This window comes from Gossypium hirsutum, chromosome D05 (assembly GCF_007990345.1).
Source record: "Gossypium hirsutum isolate 1008001.06 chromosome D05, Gossypium_hirsutum_v2.1, whole genome shotgun sequence".
In the NCBI taxonomy this organism is placed as follows: Eukaryota; Viridiplantae; Streptophyta; class Magnoliopsida; order Malvales; family Malvaceae; genus Gossypium; species Gossypium hirsutum.
In genome coordinates this window covers 59561562-59571043 of record NC_053441.1, presented here as the reverse complement: position 1 = coordinate 59571043, position 9482 = coordinate 59561562, and the positions used below count along the sequence as shown (strand labels likewise).

The 9482-nt window shown below is 31.3% G+C and overlaps 2 pseudogenes; both read left to right on the top strand.

Annotated features, from left to right (window-relative positions):
* The first annotated feature begins 691 nt into the window (after positions 1-691).
* LOC121217258 (mitotic spindle checkpoint protein MAD2-like) lies at positions 692-4073 on the top strand (annotated as a pseudogene).
* A 1056-nt stretch (positions 4074-5129) lies between these two features.
* Positions 5130-8484, top strand: LOC107903586 (proton pump-interactor 1-like; annotated as a pseudogene).
* The last annotated feature ends 998 nt before the right edge of the window (positions 8485-9482 follow it).

The following is a 9482-nucleotide window of genomic DNA, read 5'->3' as shown; positions in this document are numbered from 1 at the left end:
TTCTTTCTTTCTTTTTCCTGCTCTGTTTCGAATGCCTCTGTTTCTTCCTTCTCTCTTTTTCTTTTCTTTTCTTTTTATTATTTACTTTATATTATTTTTATTAATATAATATAATAATATAATAATTTCACATATAATATATAAATACCTTCACTTAAAATTTAAGAAAATATATCATTATAATACAAGTGTTTAAATACATGTTTTACACATGTACTAATTTTATTGCCATACATTTGTCACCATCTTATTTATTTCATCATCATAATAATAATAATAATAATTTAATAACATATTTTAACACATAAAAATATTAGATTTTTATGCTTATGCGGCCTCAAATTTGGCAATTGGCATAATTGCCTCTTTAATCTCCTTTATTTTATTTTAATTTATAATTAAACTTTCACTTCTATTGTAATTTAATCCTTTTTGCTAATTACTCTTAATTAAGCTAAATTCACCTATCTAAAACCTAATTAAACACACAACTAGTCTAGTAAATATTTCTAATAATTATTTTTAAACTCAATTTACTAAGACGGAGGCCCGATATTATACTTTTCCGATGCCCGTGAATTTTGGGTCATTACAAAACGACCATGTGCTAGACCATGTGAAAATCGTAAATTGCACTCTAAACACGCAAAAAATCATAATTTTTAGGTTTTTCGAGCATTCTAAGATATATATGACAAAGATAAGAGGAGGGGATCAGTGAGTTGTCATATAACATTGAAGAAAGCAACTCGGAAAATACTATTAAAGCCGACTTTGAAGTAGATTTCCATCAATATTGAAGTTCTCCTTTTGATTTTTTTGAAGTTTATTATGAGTTTCTTTATTTCTTATGGTTATACTATTTTTGGGATGTTTTTATTTACTATATGTACTAATTTTCCAAATACCTAGGGAGATAAAACTTAGGATGGATTCTATTATTTGATTTCTATTTTTATGGAATAAATACTTAGATCTTGTTCTCAATTATGTGTGTTTAATTCATAGTTTAATATTTTTAGACTATTGATTCATGTTTTATGTGCTTAAACCAAAGGAGGAATAGACCATATTTAAGAGTAGATCTAGCGTAATTGAGTGGAGTTGCATACAATCCTAAAAATAGGATTACATAAATCTACCGGATTAGAGTCAAATCTAATAGAATAATCCATAAATCGAGTTAATGCGATAATAGGATTTTTAATTAGAAAGAAATTTCAATTAATAAATCTAGAGTCAGTTACTCTTAGTCTTGAAGAGTGATATTACCATAATTTAGGGATTTCTACGGATCAAGATAGTAAGTGAAGAAATTACGTGATTTAGATTGATAATGACAGATGAAGTCTAGGTGGATTATTTCCTGGGTATTGTCTCGCTTTTTGGTTGTTAATCGTTTATTTTTCTGATTTGTTCTTTGTCATGTTCTTTAGTTAATTAGTTAATTTAATTTTAGTTTTAATCAATCACTCCAATTTGTCGGTTAAATAATAGAAAGACAATAATTACTAGTATTTTTAGCCATCGTGGGAATGATATCTTTATTCATCGTAACTATACTATTAATTGATAAGTACATATACCTTAATCAGATTTTTAGTTGGTTTATGACCACAATCGATACACATAACTATAAAAGATTAGTTGATGAAGTTGAAAGACTAAAACTATTACTGTAAGTGTTCTAAAACTATTGCTTCGGGTGCAAATCTAATGTATACAATCAAGTAAATATTGAGCAAAGAAATATTAGAATATGACAACTCAAGTTCAGGTATATATTACAATTTTTACTTATAATGTAGAAACAAAATGATCAATCATCTCACAATTACCTCTTTCACAAAATGAGCTAATAAATATTTTGTAGAATCGACCCAGAAGAGAGTTTTGCCAAAGTGAAGAAATATGGGCTTCCCCAAGATGAAGGCGTGAAATCCTTCATTCCCAACCCCACAGCCCAGCTTTCTGGTAAAATGTTTTTGGATATTTTCTTATAATAAAAGTGTACATTCTGGAAATGTATTGGAAAAAGAAAGGGTTGTGTTGGTTATGATGAGTAAGGCTACCAATGAGGTGTTGGAGAGGAGAGGTGGAATTTTAGCATTGAAATAGATAGTGAGGGTAATAGTTGATCCTCTTCTGCTTTAATGTTTTACTTGACATCAGTTTATTTGAAATGTAGGAGATTTTGCAATGTGTCACGGGGGCAGAGTGACAAAGAAATTATGAGAGAAATACAGGCAATCATGACACAAATTGCTTCAACTCACTTACTTGCCATGCCTTGATGAACCATGTAGACCACTATTTGAGTTCAATTTTTTAAAAGCTTTCGCATGCCCCAATATGTGTTAATGATGTATGATTTATTATGGATGATACATTAGTTTTTAAATAATTTTTAAGGTTTTAAAAATATATATAACTTATTTTTAAAATTTTTAAATTATTTAAAATTATTTATTATTTTTTTAAAACTTTAAAATATTAATTAAATGCTTATATATCATGACAACAATCATATATGACCTAAATCATAAAATAATATAATTACATGCAACAATCATATATGACATCTTTGTTTTCTTATAAGAACATCTTTTAAATATAAAGAATTTTTATATATTTAAATAGGATCATCGACTTTAGAAGCTTAACTGTTAAAGTTGAAGATAACCAATCAAACCCTACAATGACATTAACTTGTAAAAGAAAAAGTAATTATTTTTTAAAACTCTAATTCTAACACCCCAAACATTGCTTGGATGTTACAGTCAGATTGTGGAGATTACGTTGTATGTGAAAACAATATTACTTCATTTTGGCAAAAACTATTTAACTCAAAAGAAAACAAATTTGATTAACCTGGTGAAGATGTACCATTTTTTAAAACCCGTGAGTACATTGAAGAAAACCATATTTGTTAATTTTACAAAAATGTATTTAATTTACTTACTTTGTTTGTGAGATAAAACATCATAGCAGATTTCAATAAAACTTAATTATAGCGGATAGCATTATAGCAAATTGACCTTAAAACTTGCAGCAAAAAGCATTATAGCAAATTTTCCTTATAACTATGGTTTATTTTTAGTTGTCTTGATTTAAGTATCGATAAAAGTTAAAACTTTTGAAAAATAAATGCAAAATAATTTTTAGCATCCCAAATAAATTTTAAATATCCAAAAGTCCAAAAAGTCCATATAAACAAAAGAGAGTCCAATGCATACTTAAACCGAAAGTGTGAAATACGAGCTCTATAGTCATCATCCAATCCTTACTCTGAAGATCACCTGAAACAGAAATAACAAACGTGTGAGCTTAACATCCAGTGTGTGATTTGACGCACACATTGTAGTATATATATAAATCAGAATGTATCATAGCATATCGGAGCATATCTTATATCATATCGGTTTTCATATCATGTTATAGCATGTTTCATATCTTATCTTATTATATCATATCCCATATCATAAGACATCATACCCCCAATTGCTTCATACCATCTTCGTTCAAGCAATATCACCAATTAGGACTACAAGAGTCCATCCATCCAATCACACCAATATGTGGCGGTATGTCACTCATAAATATGCAACTGAGCTGTCAAACGGAAATTTTATAGTCTAGCCGCCATAGTTGCGGTAAAAACTATCATATAACACTTCCTCCATCATATCATAAGCCATTCCAAAACTTAGGCATAATCATAATTATAATATCATAAATACTTATATCATAAGTCGTATGACATGCATACACATATTTTTATAAGGAACATAACATAGCATATGATTTATATACAACCTACTTAACATACCTCCTAAGCTTAGCCATGTATATATACGTACTAAAACTTACATTTTTTTGGGCTTATATGATGGCTATGGACCCAATATTTGAGTCCTTTAATCGGCCCCTAATTGGGGCTTAAAATTGGCCAAAATACCCACATAGTCGTGTGGTCCTTAATTTTCTCGAGTTTCGATTGAGTTTTCAGGTTAATTTCATACACCTATTGCTTATTTTATCAACCGCTCAATTGGAACTCACGAATCCTATAAACGTTCATCAAACCACATGGATGAACTAACAATACTTATCCAAAATAACATCGTTGAATCAAAATTTCAGCCCCTAAAATAGAATTCGAATACTTAGTTCTCCAAAACAACGTCGAAAATTGTGATTACATTGCTAGAGGGTTAGGATTCTCACACCTTTTGCCTAATCGAGAACCACAAAAATACTAATCATGATAATGAACAGAAAATACCAACATAAGCTCAATTTGTTCAAGAAACGAAATAAAACTAAACTATTAATGGGAAGAGAACAAAAGTTACCAAATGAAACTTACACTGCAAACAGAATACGATCCAAGTGACAGAACTCACAAAATAAACGGTAGTATTCAGGAATAATCAAAGAGGAGAAAGAAGGAAGAGAAAAGAAGATAAAACCGCAGAATAGGGAAACAAAAGAAAGTAGCGTACAAAGTGGGGTGAGAGTGTGAATGGTTGAAACAATGAGTAAAAATAGAGATTTAGTAAAATTAAATTAAAATAAATAAATAAAAAGATTTAAGTTAATCTAAATCCCACTTACCAGATTTTATAAAATTTAAATTGGTGATAAGCTAAAGTCTTACCATTGAACGAGTAGATTCATCATTGAAAATAAGAGATAAGACCTAAGGCTCAAGTTGAACATAATACCATAATAAAGAGGAAAAATTTAACAAATACCATAATAAATAGGAAAAATTTAACAAAAAAAATTGAACCCCAAACCCAAAGCAAACATTCAAGGCACTTAACTACTACACCAAATCAAATTACTTTTAACACCTAAACTTTATAAAATTTGAGGCATTACGCGAATGTAAAATAAAAAAGTTGAAAGTTTTTTTTAATTCAGAACCTCTGTATCTATGCCTCTCTCGACAACAAAAACATCTTATTTTGACTTTTTCTTTTTAAAAATGTAAACTTTCTGCCTTGCAAACTACATAATTATTTCTCATGTTTTTATTTCTGGGTTTTTTTTTTTGTTTTTCATTTATCTCATGTTTGTAAATTTCTGGGTCTTTTCCATTAGTGTCATATGATTTTGCATGTTAATTTTCTTGACGGATAAAGGCTTGATCTTTTGTTATAGCATGAGCTAATGTACTTATAATTTAGTTTTTGATCTAGATTTTATCTGATTATTGTTTTTCTCCATTATAGTTTATCATTTATTTAGAATATATACATATATTTTTGCAATTCTACTGTTTGTTCACTCTTTTGATCTGATTAATGAGAAAACTAGCTAAAGGAATGACTTTAGATTGCACCATTTCAAATTGTATTGGCTACACTGTTCTTTAAAATTTATTTATTTAATATATATTGTTTTATACATGTCTATCAGGTGTCTGTTTTAAAATTTTTATTTTATGAATGAAATAATATTTTATATTTATATTTGTTGTTATATGGTGTCATAATCTTTGTCTTTGGATGTTTTCAGGTAGCTCAATTTTGTGTTTAATGGGTGTTGAGGTTGTTGATTCAGACCTGGCACAATTGTCTATTGACAAAGTGACTGAAGTAGACAAATCATTTCTTCATGAAAATGGGAAACTGGATAAGGATCCAGTTTATAATAACCCCATTGAAGTTGATTCACATAGTGAGGAACCTGATAAGGAGAAGAGAATGGTGCATCCGATCCCGACTTTCCGAAGGATGCGGTCGTCGAGTGGCCTGCACCTAAGCAGATCCACTCTTTTCATTTTATTAGGTATCGCTTCTACGAAGATCCGGCTATAAAAGCCAAACTTGATCAGGCTGATAAAGAGATACAAAAGTGGAATAAAGCCGGTTTAAGCTTACCGACGAATTAAAAGCAAAAAGGGTGAGTGAAAAGTTAATAATTTCAATTAGATGTATAGCATGGTAGCCATTAATTGTCATACTTTTAAGATAATTATTAGCCCTATCATTATGTCATTACGGTGTGCTTATTGTAATATGATGAATGTAGGGGAATTAAACCCGGAAGCATTTATTTGAATGTTTGAAATTTATGTCCTTGAAACGTAATGACACTTACAGATATGCTATTGGTATAATGATTCGTTATTGTTGTGTTTGCCTTCAGAATTTGAGAAAAAATGTGAAAGAAGTAAAAAATAATGGCGCCGTCAGTTGGCTAAATTGTGATTATCTTTATGCTAATGCAGGCAGAACGGTCAGATATGCTTTCGCAAGTGAGAGCGCTGAATGTTGATTTTGAGCAATTTAAGACGATTTTAGATGAGAAAAAGATGGAAATAGAACCACTGCAGCAGGCTTTAGGCAAGCTTCGCAAAATAAAGATGTTGATAATCGACTTAGTTTATGTGCATCTGAGGAAGAGCTCGATTTTATTGTATGATACTTCTATGAACTTTGACTGCATTTAGATTTATTCATTGTTTTCTGCCGCAGTTAATGCTTTTCTTTTTCTCCTTTAGTCACTTCAATGGAATTTATGAATTGCAGATCCATAGCTTGCAATACCGCATTCAGCATGAAGGCATCTCGTTGAGTGAGGAGAAGCGAATCCTTAAAGAAATCAAACACCTGGAGGGAACCCGCGAGAAAGTTATTGCTAATGCTGCAATGAGATCAAAGATTCAAGATTCATTAGGCCAGAAAGAAGACATTCAAGATCAAGTTAAAGTAAGATAATTCTATTTTCTGCCTTTATCCATCGGAGTTTGCTCCTCTTTTTATATGTGAATATAGAGCACCATTGTGTTACACTAAAAAAAAAAAGCTATATTTGTTTATTGTAGCTTATGGGTGTCGATTTGAATGGAGTAAGGAAGGAGCAGCATGCAGTCTGGTCCAAAAAAAAGCAAATTAAAGATAAATTGGACGAAACTGAGACTAAAATCGTGTCTTTACAAAATGAGCTGAAAGCTGTGACCCTGAAGAGGGACAAAGCTTTTGAAAACATTCAGGAGCTGAGGAAACAAAGTGATCAGGGGGTATCGCCTTTTCTTTGCTTCAACTCTTAAGATATCTGTTTCGTGTAATACTTGACCATGTCGGAACATTTTCATTTATGCATGAATAACTAGTGTCACTTAAGATATTAAATGATACATATTATGTCTACTTCCAATATTCCTGTGCACGATGTTACTAATGAATCGTTTTAATTACTCTTTCTCAAAATTTCAGAATTCTCACTTTTACCAGAGCCGTACCATTGTACACAACGCCAAACTGCTCGCTGCACAGAAAGATATAAAGGCTCTTGAGGAGTTATCAATTGTGGAGGTTTGTTGAGACTGCTTGTTAATGTTACTTCCAATGTATCTCATTTGCTTTATAATTAGCCGCTCACTTATCTTTTATATTCCTTTTAGGTTGAGAAGTTTATGGCTCTCTGGAAGGCAATAAAGCCTTCAGGGATGATTATGAGAAAAGAACTCTGCCATCTCTGGACAGTCGGCTATTGAGTCGGGATGGTCGGATAAGGAATCCTGATGAGAAACCACTGGTTGCACCCGAGAAACCAGTGGATTCTGAAACCGAAACAATTCTGAGACCTAGTGTAAGAAAACCAAAGGAAGAGGCCAAATCAGGTCCCCAAACAGATACTAAACCAGCCAAAAAGGCCCCAAAAGATGCCGAGACTATAGCAATGGAGTCGAATCCTTTGTCAGATATTAGTGTTGTAGCAGAGGAAATTTTGGTATCCGGAAAATTGCAAAAGAACAAGGAAGTCGATGCAGCAAAACTGAAAGAATTGAAGAGAGAAGAGGAAATAGCGAAAGCAAAGCAAGCCATGGAAAGAAAAAGAAGTTGGCTGAAAAAGCAGCAGCCAAAGCAGCTAGAAGAGCTCAAATGGAAGCTCAAAAGAAGCTCAAGGAAATCATTTGCTTCCTTATCTGGCTTCACTTTATCGGTTATTAGTTTGTGGGTTGAAACTGAAACTCTTTCGATCTTTTTTTCAGGAGCGTGAAAAGAGAGCTAAGAAGAAGGTGGCAGGATCGACAAATGCTGTGAATCCCGAGGAACTGATTGAAGCTGTGGCACAAGATTCAGAACACGAGAAGGTCGATGTTAATACTGATGCACCTGTTCCTGCTACAATTTCAATGAAGGGTAAAGTACCAAAGGAGAATACTAGTAGGTACAGGAATCAAACCAAAAGAACCGAGTCCCTCCCAAAAGCCATCCTGAAACGTAAGAAGTCGATGAACTATTGGATATGGGCAGCTCCTGCCGTGGTGGTTGTGCTGGTTCTTTTAGCATTATGTTACTATTATCTTGCCTGAAGAAGTTTTAACTTGAATGGAACTAGAGTTATAGGACAATCTTTATTTTATTTAGTTGAACAAACATTCTATAGTGGCAAAAGTTAGTTAATTTTGTTCTTTGCATCCCCATTAAGGATGGACCAGAAACTGATAATGTTACCGGTAGTTCAATCTGAATGCTTTATCTCATAGACCGGATTTGGCTCACGCTTAGACAAGGTATTGCTAACTGTTATTTTTGCTCAAGCTCTGCCTAATATGAAATATGGGTCTATATGTTTTATTCAAGGTCTACCCAAATTTTTGAGCTCAGCCTGCCCTGCCTGGACCAAAAAAGGCTGCAGAACGACGCTACAGTTTTCATCTCAGTAATTTATGGTCTAAAGTCTAAACTGCAAAATGCCACCCCTAAATTATGATCATTATTTTAAATCTATTTTCAAACTTCAAACTGATCTAATTACATTTTTAAACTATTGATGTTATATTAATCAGGTCATTTTATTATTAAAATCATTAAATGACACGTTAAATTTTATATAGCTAATTTTAAAATGAAAATTTTAAAGAAACTAAAATTAAATAAAACTGAAATTTTAAAAAAAATGAACAATAAAAATTTCGTAAAAACTTCAAAACCTAGATTTTTAAAACAAATATTTCTACAATTTTTTTAATTTTTATTTAAATTATACCACATAAGATTTAACATGTCATTTAATTATTAAACTAGGTAAAACAACCTCTCTAGTCCCTCTCAATTTTGATATTGAGCAAATTGGTTCCTCTAAAAAAATCGAAACAATTTAATCCCTACCAATTTCAAAAGTGAGCAATTAATCATAATATTAATGTTTTTCGTCAATTTTACATAAATTTAATTGATATGATAATAAATTTAGCCTGTAATATTTTTGTAAATGTGTAAATTTTGAGACTGAATTTGTTTTTTTTTTTAGAATCAAGACCAAACTAACAAAATATGTAAACATCAAGGGCTAAATGTGTTATTATACCAATCAAAATCATGCACAATTGACGAAAGACATGAACGTCGTGATTAATTGTCCTTTGTTGCTCACTTTCAAAATTGACAGAGATTAAATTATTCCAAAATTTTTGAAAGTGACTAATTTACTCAATTTTAAAATTGAGAGTGACTGAAGAT